The following is an 11246-nucleotide window of genomic DNA, read 5'->3' as shown; positions in this document are numbered from 1 at the left end:
TAATTAATCCTTGCCTATTAACTCATGTTCCTGGGGAAAGGAGAGGAAACTCTTCTTATTTTGCACCAGTTGTGCAAGGAAAGTTACCCTGCAGTTTCGCTGGGAATGCTGTGCAAGGCAGGAGGTGCTTTGGTCAGGCTGATTTGTAAATGCAAGCAAAGTGGGCATCAGTTCGTGTCTGAAGAAATATATGTCTATTGTATATTGTATTGTATATCTGTATTTCTGCTGGTGTGTTTTAGCTTTTCAAAGCTCTATGCCTACAGAGATGAAGCTGACCCTGAGCAGAGTTTTCTCGTCTGACCTCCACTTTGCAGTCCCTTCTCAGGTAAGCAGGAGACTTACTGTGTACCATATCTCTGCTGCTGACACTTCACCAGCATGCATGGTTGCACTCTCCCTCTGGTGGAAAGTGGGGCTACCTCGTTTGTACACATACGCTTCCTGTCCTCAGCATGTACCTGTGCCCTGCAATCACTGCATCCAAGTGGTGCTCCCCAGTTTCAGCTCACACTTGTGATCAGATATATTCTGCAGTTCCGTCATAAGCTCACAGCTCAGCTATAAAAGTAATACAATGTCTTGCTGTTCCAGTGCAGTGACTTTGACATAATAAGCTGTGCACATTTCTGTAGAGCAAAATCCATTGGTTTATATGTTCACAATATGGGTGTTAAAGCACTTGACCAGGGAAGGATGGGGTGGGGTGTATGTAGATATGAAGTGTATGAATCAGCTGTCCAAAGTCAAGTTTTCTGTGCCCTTGATATTCATGTATCTCACATCCGAATGCTCTCTCCCCTTGTTCAGATGGCAGGTAGTGATATTCTCCCCTTTCCTCCAAGCTTATTAATCAAAGTCTGTCATCTAGATGATAAGAAGAATTCTGTTTTCAACTATAGTTGTATTCTGGGTAGGAGCTATCTATCTCAGGATGTCCTGTCTTATGGACTGTGGGTCCCCTCTTTCTACTTTAGCTCTACAGATGCATTTGTCCAAAAATGTCTTGTACATCCTCCAGCTATATGAGACAACAGCTTAAAAGTACCTGCACACAGAGAATCACTGTATGCAGATAATATGTGTATGTGTATGTGTGTGTGTTCATTAAATACCTTGTCCTCCATCATTGCTTTAATAGCAACTCAGTCTTAAACTATAAAAATACTCCTGGTCTTTGGTCATACCTAATGCTCATTATTAAAAAAATAGGAGGAATTAAAAAGAGGTAGCAGTTAAAACCTGTCTCATTACTTTGGGCTGACAAAGTGACTTTCATTCTCTTGGGCTACTTGCTTTCACAGCAACAGAAAGAAAGAAGAAAGTGGACAGATGGAGCTTCTTCCTCAGCAGTGGTCAGCATATCTAAAACACGCACTAGTCCTTGGCCCTCTTTCTCAGATCCCCGGTCAGGTGAGATGCACCAGTCATCTTCTGTGCTTCTGGACTGGATTTGTTGTTGCTGGCACAGAGAAATGAAGTGTGGTCATGAAAACCCAGCACTGGCAGGAGGTTAACTTGCCTAAGAAGGGAAAATGAGTGCTTCTGAGTGCTTGGAGGTACTCTAAAATTATCAGACTTGGGTACACTGCTGAGTGAGTGTAAATTTTGTACATTTTCATATCTAATTTTTCATAAATATGTGTATGATTGTCTTTGATGTTAGTGGATCAGTTGTGTCAGAGTTCTTGGCCTTGTTGATGTCTTTGTGGGGCTGAGGGATCTTTCTCTCTCTCTCTCCTTAAAACTTTTTTCTCTCTTACCATCTGCAGAGTTCCCAGCCATGCCTGCTGCCACCCACATCTCCCCATGGCCTTCACCTCTTAGTGCCGTCTTTTTCCTCTGCAAGCTGCTGTGTCCCCCAGCAGCAGTAGCCTCATCCAGGCAGCAGAACCCCCAGCTGACTGCCACTTGGAGTCTGCCGAGCCCATGGATGAGATTCCTGTTGTTCAGACTCGCCTTGGAGCATGGCCCTTCATAGGCCTCCTAGAAATAACTTGAGCAGCTCTCAACACCATCCCTTGTCCACAGATGATTCCAGAGGTGACAGGAAGAAGAAGCTGTCTTCTGCTCGTAAGGTAAAAAGGAAAGCTGCCAGCAAGACAGACACATGGAACAAAACCTGGGACTTCCTGCTAAGGTTCCTGCTGTGTTTGTAAGTAAGAGCAGTGGAGAGCTTCATGTCTCTCAGCCCCAGCTCAGTGAGAGCACCACAGTCACACCACAGAAAATGCACCAACCAGCAGCACATGTGGGCAGACATGATCCATGCTTTAAGAACACAAGGACAAAACACCACAGTGGCCTAGTGACCAGCTTTCTAAAGCCATAGCTTTTGGGGATAAGGCAAGAGGTTCCCTTTCTATTTGTATGTTGCTGATAAAGATCTTGACTCCAGTGTCTTTTTCCTTGGAGGCAGCAGCGTCACTTTACCTGATTGCTGTCCATCTGCCAGCAGAACTAGCTGGGAGGCACTAGAAAGCCTGCTGAATCATTGTTGCTGGCTGCTGCCTCTTCCTAAGCCAGGAGTGCCCTAAGACCAGTTCCAATCCCCTTGTCAAGGGAGAACAGTCCCACCTTAATAGGGATGTGCCCATGGCTGCCACTGGTGAAGGACGGCAGCTTTAGTACTCTGCAAAGGGCTAAGGGACTCATCCCTGCACTGTGTGCTTGCCGTCAGGCTGCAGTGAGACATTTCTCATGCTGGACGAAAGGGAAGAGGCAACAATTTGGCAAACCTGAGGCAGGCAGGTTGTTAAAGAGGGCTCAATTGCTTCCCAGAGGAAGGAGCTGTATCTCCTGGCCCTCTGCACACTCATATTGCAGTAACTACCTGTGAGAGTGTGTATGGAAGAACAAGGCTGCATCTCTGCTGTTTCCCTGCACCCTGAAAACTAAATTTCCCATCTGCCTACATGCTATGAGTCTTTGGACCATGTGCAGGGGCTTCAGCAGGTGGTCAGGGAGCAACTTCAGGACTGTCCTGTCCATATACCACTTTACACTGTGCACCCTTAAGCCAAGTCCTCCACCAGCATAGACTCTGTCAGATCAAGTTTGACCTATTCCACCTTCTCAGCAGCCCGGGCTGCCCCACAGTACAGCTTTCTCATCAGAACCTCTGGGATACAACAGGTCCTGAAACCTTTCAGTTTCTTGGGCTGCCAGATCTGAGTTTAGTTAGCTGATTTCCTTTAACTGAATTATTTTGACTGGGTGATTTTGCCTAGTAGCATATTATAGATTGAGGAACTTTCTGAAGCTTTAGGCTACCACAACTGGTGCTTAGCTGTGTGACAGACCAGTACAAATTGAAAGATAAAGGAGTTGCATCAATACCAAGGGACAGCAACTGGAGAAATGAGAAGGAATTTGTAGCCCACCTTGAGACAATGAAAGAAACCCCTCAATGGTGGACAAGGAGACCCCAGATCAAAATTCACCACTGGATGTAGAGATGTGTGCAGGGCACACAAACAGTGTGTGGTGGTTGGTGCATAGACTGTAAGGGTATGAAACCCAGGAGCTGCTTTGAGCTGGGTCCCTCTCCGGAAGCACCCAGCTTGAGTTGTTCCTATTTCTGTACCACTTAATTATCAAATTATTTTTCTAAGAAACTGATGTCTGAGACTCTGCTGTGGAAACCCAGGACAAGGAATTTTCTTTTAACAGTTCCATATTAGTCCACAGCCAAGCCTGGAGTGTAGAAAAATCCCAGTGCAGACACTGGGGCACATAGCCAGTGCTCTGAGTCACAGCACCCAGTGCTGGCAATGAGGAGCAGGAGCTGTCTGGGCTGCCACACTACAGTACCTCAGCATTCTCTGCCGGTCCTGGCTTCCCCAGCCTGCATGTCCCATTCCAAATTCCTGGCTGAGCACTGAGGCCAGAGCTGCCGTAGGTCCAGATCTGCCTAGCAGCCAGCTAATCTCAGAGCCTGGGATAGCAGCTGTGCGCAAATCATAATGGCATGGATGTTGCCCCAGTGATTTGTCACTTGACAAACTGTAGCAGTGTCACAGCCTCCTGCCTCCCTGGCATGGCAGGATGCACTGTTTTCTGGAGAGGCCATTGCTGCTGCACTGTGCTGGGCTGTGTGTGAACAGATAGGTGCACCAGTAGAGGAGTAGGAGGGGGAGCCTTTATCACCCTACCAAATCGTAGAAAACCTACCAAATCATGAGTTGAAGGGACCTTAAATCTCACCCAGTTCAAATCCTCTGCCATGGGCAGGGACACCTTCCACTAGGGCAGGTTGCTCCAAGCCCCATCCAACCTGGCCTTGAACACTGTCAGGGATGGGGCAGCCACAGCTTCTCTGGGTACCCTGTGCCAGGGCCTCAGCACCCTCACAGGGAAGAACTTCTGCCTAAGAGCTCATCTCAATCTCCCCTCTGTCAGGTTAAAGCCGTTAAATGTTTTGATGCATGGAAACCACACCGAACCCTTTTTTCAGACTATGGCAGATGCAGGTTAATGGTAAGACAGAGTGGTGGTGCCATGTGAGTGGAGCTAAGCTGTTTGCTCCGTTGCCTAGCTCAGGCTGCTGGGCATTCATCAGAAATGGTTCAGAGCTGGATGGGATATCTGGGACAAATGCCCCCTGCGCATAGCCATCATGGGACAGGCAGGCTGGACTCCCAGCCTTGCTGTTGCCCATCATCCCAGTGCTCACATTGAACTTCTATGCTGCTTGGAGATCCATGCAAAGTCCACTCCCCCTGGAGCTTTATGCCCAGACAGTTTTCCTTCTGGAGAGCCTACTTCAGCAGAGAGAGGCAGGAAGGCGCCCTGTTCTGTGTTTGAAAGCTTCATTCCATTCCAGGAGTGCCCCTGAGTGCCGGCAAACAGGCCTGGCTCCATCAGGAAGCATCCCCAGCAGTGTCACCTGGCCCACACCACGCTGTGTGGTGCTTGCACAGTGGGCATTTCAAGTAGTGCTTGCCTTCAAGGAGAAGGTAGTGCTGCAGCTGCTCCTGGAAACCCCTGGATCCTTGCAGAGCTGAAGTTGGAGTAGGGTGAGTCCTCCATTTGCTGAAGTTTTCATGGGGTAAGTGTGGTTGAGCAACTTCCTGGGACCAGTCTTTGGGGAATTCTGGCAAGGCAGTGGATCATTGACCCCAGGCTTCTTTAAAGGTCTGTTTTAGTATCCTTGTCTGTTGTCTGATTTTTTGACTCCCTGTAAGAGCTGGAATTTAGGAACCTTGACTCTTTCATTGAATTACATGAGTGATTGATCAGTAGAAGTGGAGTATCACATACTGTTGAAGAGATAATGTTTTTTAATTTGCAGAAAGGTTTGGCCTGTGGTCACACTCCTCACAGCTTCCTTGCTGCTGTGGCCTGGGGTACCTTCTGGCAGTATGGACCCAGACACCTACCTGAAGAAGGGTCTCTGTCCAGCTACCACCAGTGCAGAGCTCCATGTGCTGCGGGCTTGCTGGTTAAGCCTTCAGACTTCCCCACAAGGATAGAGAGACCATGATTTTCTCTGGAGGCCAACAGGATACCCTGGAGACCCCAGTTTGGGAGTCTCTGTGGACAGGGGAGAAATCCTGCTGCTTGCAGCTGGGACATGGAATATTTTTTTTCACTACTGGGCTGCAAAATGTGTGGTGCATTGGCTGTGCGTTGGGGCTGCTTGGGTACTGAGTGAAGAACCAGGGCCTCAGCAGAACAGGCTGGTGGGACTCTGATGTCCTGAATGTCATGGGCCCCCAAGCAGATCATGTGTTTGATTTTGGCTGGATTTTGTGGAGTTTTTTTGCCATAACCTCATTAAAGGAGGACTGCTGAAGGTGCATATTGGGCACCCAAGAGTGAAAATGGGTGAGAGTTGAGATAGGTTTAGCTTCCTGGGAGAGAGCTGCTCTCTGCCCCAGCTCAGTTTTCCAGCAAGGATAAACCTTAGCAAGGGCAGTTGCTGAGCCACTTTATGCCGGGAAGGCCCTTTGTAGATGCTGCTTTGTGATATACACATGGTTTTGGGTGCTGTGTGTGGTACCCCGCAAAGGCATGGAAGTTCTCCATGGCAGAGAATGGTCACCAGCAGGAGCAGGGCATAGGCTGGGCTCCCTCCTTCCCCTCCCTCATTTCTGTCCTTTTGGGACCACAGTGTAGATATCCTGCAGGTTCAGGTACCAAGGGCATTTCTGCTGCCTTGGTGAAGAAGGTCCGCAGTAGACCTGTGGCAGCAAGCAGAAGGAACATGTCACGTTGGGGTACTGCTGCAAGAGCCAGCGTGCAGGCAAAATGGTCCTGGCCATGACACCAGAGGATTGAAATGACCATGAGCTGAGTCCCTTGCTACAGCCCAGGAGAGAGCTTAGTTAAGGTGGACAGCAGAAATCATGGTGCCTTCAGCTCCCCATCACTGCAGAAATCGTTGAGGTCTGGCATCTCTGAGCACCTTCTCCAGCACTAAATACAAGGTTTTTGTCAGGGCATGAACTCTCCCGTCAGCAGGAGGCAGTGCCCTGGACTGGCCATTTCCACTGCAGGACACCAGCTTTTTATTAGGACCAAGAAATACATTTACAGGATGGTGACAGCTTTCCAGAGTCTGCAATCATAAATCACAGTCACCAGCAGCCATGCCAGGTTATTGCAGTGCCTGCTGTAAGCCTTATTCTTGTGTGGGATATCACCCGGCTTCCTTTCATCTTCAGGCCTGACTCAAGCTTCTTTGTTTTCTCTTTGAAGTCAAGGGGGCCTTCCTTTGGGAGATGCTTTTCGGTGAGGCTGTTCCTGCTCTGCTTTTTTAGAGCGTCCCCAAGGGGGATGCTGCAGTGAGGGGGGGAAAGGAAGCTCCCTGCTAAGAGCTTATCCCCGTGCCTCCTCTCTGCCTGGCACTGTGCATCCTGAGCTGATCCAGAGCAGCTGGCACAGCCGGCACACACAGACACCACACACAGACACACACACACAGAGCTACATCCGCTGCAGCTAAGCCCCATTGATGCCGTGTGGACTCGCTGTTGCTGGGGTTACTGTATACATATTGCACAACTTTGGAAACACTTCCCTCTGTTTGGTAGCAACTTGTGCTAGAGAAGCAGCGTTCCTGCATAACCTCATCCCACCCCAGTGCGGCTGAGCCAGCAACTAATTCCTGAAATGGGATGACTCTGGAAAGCCTCTGGTGCCCAGCCCTGGGAGAAGCAAGAGGCAAAGAGGAGGGAGGGTGAGCACAGAGGATGTATTGAGGTCGTGCTCTTGTGTGAGCTCTGAGCTGCACCCTGGAGCAGTCACAACGCCCCAGGACTCTGCGTGAAGGTGTGATGATAGGCATGGTCCTAGCAGGGACAAACCCAGCATGTGAAGCTGTGTCTTGGCGGACACTGAGCTGTGAACCTCGGTGTGTCTGGGTAAGCATGGGAGTTCTGCAGCTCAGTAAGCTTCCCGGGGCAGGAGACAGCCTGGGAACATCCTGACCTTCATTGGAAATGGCAAGAAAAGGCCCCCCCCGGGAGCTGAGCACTGAGCCACGTACAAGCTCCTCCACCACATCACAGGACCTGTGCAACCTCCTCTTCATCTCCTGCCCCTGCCACGGGCTCTGGACAAGTCCCAGCCTCCTCCCCGTCTTCCTTTTCCGGGCTGCATGAGGAACAGCAGGAGACAGCCAAGGACCGTGCTCCATCCCAACAAGGCTGTCATGGTGACAACAAATGCACAACAAACCCCCAGCCTTTAGGAGCTGAACCCTGACCTGCTCAACCCGACCACACGGGGCACCTCGCCAGCCCTGGCAGCACTCACCCAGATCTCTCCATGTGCCGCTTCCTAGCTCTTTGGGATCTGCAGCCCCCGGTGCTGGCTGGAGCTCTTACAGAAGAGCTGCCAAAGTGCCTAGCTCCTGCTCAGCTCCTGTCTGCTGCCAGCTCAGTGGATAGGGCTGCTGCTGCCAAGCCATACAGGGTTGCATGGGCTGTTATGCTCCAGGAGTTACCTGGCCTCCTCTCTGAAGCTGTGAGCTGGAAGCAGGGCCAAAGACTCCTGCTTCAGTGATGAGCTGCAGGGCAACCTAAGGGCAAGGCTGTACCTTCAGCAAGCCTTAGTCTTAATATGGCAGCTCCAGTTACTGCCCTCCTTAAAGCAGAGAGCACATGGCAAGGCTTTTCACCACTGTCTGCAGGGTGAGACGGCAGCTCCAGGGCTTTGCTGTTTTAAATTCCCACTTCACAGCCATCCACTGTCACCTCTGAGCCTCTGTGCTTTGGGACCTGCTTTCACATTTGATGAAGAACAAGAACATGCTTGTTCAGGACAGAGCCCCACCTGCTGCCACCTCTTCTGTGCAGCACCCAGGCTCTCTGGCCCTGTTTGAGCTCTACCAGGACAAGTTAGACAGAAGGGACACACACACTGGTGAGATTGGCCTGATGAATTCCAGCCCTTCCATATGAGCCTCCACATGTCCTGCCTACCCTCAGCTGTTTCCTCGGGGATGTCATTGCTTGCTGGCAGGTGCCTGTTGTCACCCTGCCTCTGGTTGGGCTGTGAAAACAAGCTGACAAGGTCACAAGGCTGGTTAGGGATGTGACAAAGTGGGATCCCTCATGTGGCTGTGACCATCTGGGGCTGTCCAAAGTGGGCAGGTTGCTGTGGGATGCCTGCATCCTCCAACAGCAGCCCTGGCATTTGCCTCCAAAGCAGAGGTGAGTGATCCCAAACCACAGGACTCTCAGAGGTGGCTGGTGGTCACCTCTGGAGGACTCCAGACCCAGCTCCAGGCTAGGATCAACATGAGCATGTTGCTCAGGGCTTTGTCCAGCCAAGAGCTGGCAACAAGGTCTCAGCAGAGAACATATGCTCCTCAGCCAAAAGAGGAAGGTTGTCAGTGGGGCTATACCACAGAGCGGAGGGAGCAGAACTGATACCCCTGGGGTAGCTCAGCTGTGGGACTTTTGTTGTCCATCCTTACCCTGCAGCTCCTCTGCACAGGGACAAGGGCAGGCAGGGACCACACCGTGCCAAAAGCTGCCTCTATTGTTTGACCCGAGGCGCTAATTTACACACAGGACCCTTCAGCAGGGGGTGTAGTGATACGACAAGGGGAAGCAGGGATCTGAGGCCCTGGCACAGGTTGCCCAGAGAAGCTGTGGCTGCCCCATCCCTGGCAGTGTTCAAGGCCAGGCTGCACAGGGCTTGGAGCAACCTGGTCTAGTGGAAGGTGTCCCTGCCTGTGGCAGGGGGTTGGAACTGGATGAGATTTAAGCTTCCTTCCAACCCAAACCACCCTGTTTTCTGATTCCATGATTCTGTGACCCTCCATGGCAGCAGCAATCCTTGTGCTGCATCCCCCCAGTTCCTGGTCATGTTGAAGCTGGATGGGGAGTGCCAGGGGAGCACTGAGCCCAGAGCACTGAGCACAGAGCCCTGAGCACTGAAGCAAAGAGCTGAGTAGGGGCCGTGAGTAAGTGGTGTGGGTTTATCTGGGACTCACTCTCTGTCAAACACAATATTTGGGCGCTGCTTCAGCCTGGAGCACCTGCTGGGAGCCTTATGTGTGGTTGGGGCTCTGGGCAAAGGAAGCAGCACCCATGGTGGGTAGGCTGTCTTGTGGCTGGCTGCCCTCAGGGTTGCTCCAAGGGTGTCCTACCAGGCTGTGCAGAGTGGACTGGCTCACTGTGCTGCTCATCAGCTCCCACAGCCTTCAGCAGCAGCCTTTGGTCTGTTGGAGAGGGCTTGGGGGCAACCTGTTCTAGTGGAAAGGTGTCCCTTGCCCATGGCAGGGGGTCGGAACTGGCTGAGCTTTGAGGTCGCTTCCAACCCCAAAACCCTATGATTCTATGTCAGTCACCAATAGGCTCAATTTTCTCTATGGGGGACCACGCTGCCCGCACGGGACAGGGCTGCAGGGCAGCAGGTGGGCTGAGGGGCTGGCAGGAGGAGCGTTGCGGCTCTAGGGTGGCGGGGGCCCTTGGGGATGATGGAGGGGTTCCGGTGGTGGCGGGGCCTCCCCAGGTTTCCCTCTGCCCGCACCTCGGGCGCTTCCCCGGCCGTTGCCGCGGCCCTGGCTGGGGGAGGCGGGAAGGGGGCGGACCGGAGCCCGGTGCGGCGCGGCCCGGGCCCCTCCCGTCTCCATGGCGGCGCCTTAAACAGGCGGGCGGCGGCTGCTCTCCCCATCCTCAGAGCGCGGCGCCGGGAGGTGAGTGAGGGACCGACCGGGACGTAGAGCGCGGCGGAGGCAGCAGTGACCGCCCCGACCAGGGACCTCCGGGGCCATGCTCCGCCGATGCCCGCCCTGGGGCTCTGGTACCGGGCTGGAGCAGTCCGGCTTCATGCGGGGTGGAGCGGTGCAATGCGGATCCCGGGCGGGCGGGTGGACCTGCGGGAGCCAGGGGCCGGATGGGGGACCGGGCGGCATCCTCCGCCCCGCCGCTCCCGCTCCTCCCTACCGACGGTCGCCAGGCAACGCAGCTATAGATCCCGCAGCCCCTCAGTGCCCCGCTCCCGGCTCTCGCCAAGGGACGCCGTCTTGGGCACTGGGCGAGGTCCCAGCTCCACACGTCGGGGCGCTGTAGCTGCAATATTCTGGGCCCTGGCTGGCCGTGTCGTGGGTGTTCAGTGCATGGCGAGGGATGCTGAGGGCTGCTGAGGGATGCTAAGGGATGCTGAAAATGGCAGGGCAAGGCTGGTGAAACAATGGCAGGCAGGGAGGCAAGACGGGGCAGTAGCCACCGCGCTTGTAAGGGAACACAGAGGGTCCATCTGTGACTTGGCACCCTCTGCTGCAGGCACCATGTTTTGGGTTGAGCCAGAGGCTTGTGTTGCTGCCGGCCCCACACAGAGGGATACAGGTGCTGCCAGAGGCAGCAGACAGGGGAGAGGTGGGGCGGTGGAGGGCCAGCAGTGGTTCCTCATGATCATGGAGCTGCATTGCGTCATTCCGGCGAGTGCTCCCAAAGGGACAGGCTGATGCGCTCACTCCCTGCCCGCCCCTGGAGCCAACAGCCTCACTGCTCACAGCTCTCAATCTGGAGCCCCACCCTCAAGACAGATCTGGCTGTTGGCCCCCTGGCCTGTACGGAAGCTGCCACCAGCACTCTGCCAATACCCAGCTCCTGCCGCGCTCCCTCCGGCCTCACCCAGTTCTGGGAGCAGAGGCTGGGACCTTTGCCGGGACAGCCAGCCTCAGCCTAAGCAGTAACGGCTCCCTCTGCTCCCTGCCTGCAGCCTCATGGCTGGGGAGCACTGAGATGGCCATCCCTGGAAGAGAGCTTCCGCAAGTTCGCCATCTA

The 11246-nt window shown here is 53.3% G+C and overlaps 1 long non-coding RNA gene across 1 annotated transcript; it reads left to right on the top strand.

The window, feature by feature from the left end:
- Window positions 1–294: 294 nt before the first annotated feature.
- Window positions 295–1798, top strand: LOC117438934 (uncharacterized). The gene is made up of 3 exons (XR_004551095.1): window positions 295–328; window positions 1305–1413; window positions 1773–1798. It is a non-coding gene; the product is annotated as an uncharacterized lncRNA (long non-coding RNA).
- The last annotated feature ends 9448 nt before the right edge of the window (window positions 1799–11246 follow it).

The sequence above is a fragment of the Melopsittacus undulatus genome, unplaced genomic scaffold (genome assembly GCF_012275295.1).
Source record: "Melopsittacus undulatus isolate bMelUnd1 unplaced genomic scaffold, bMelUnd1.mat.Z mat_scaffold_804_arrow_ctg1, whole genome shotgun sequence".
In the NCBI taxonomy this organism is placed as follows: Eukaryota; Metazoa; Chordata; class Aves; order Psittaciformes; family Psittaculidae; genus Melopsittacus; species Melopsittacus undulatus.
This window is presented reverse-complemented; position numbering and strand designations above follow the sequence as displayed.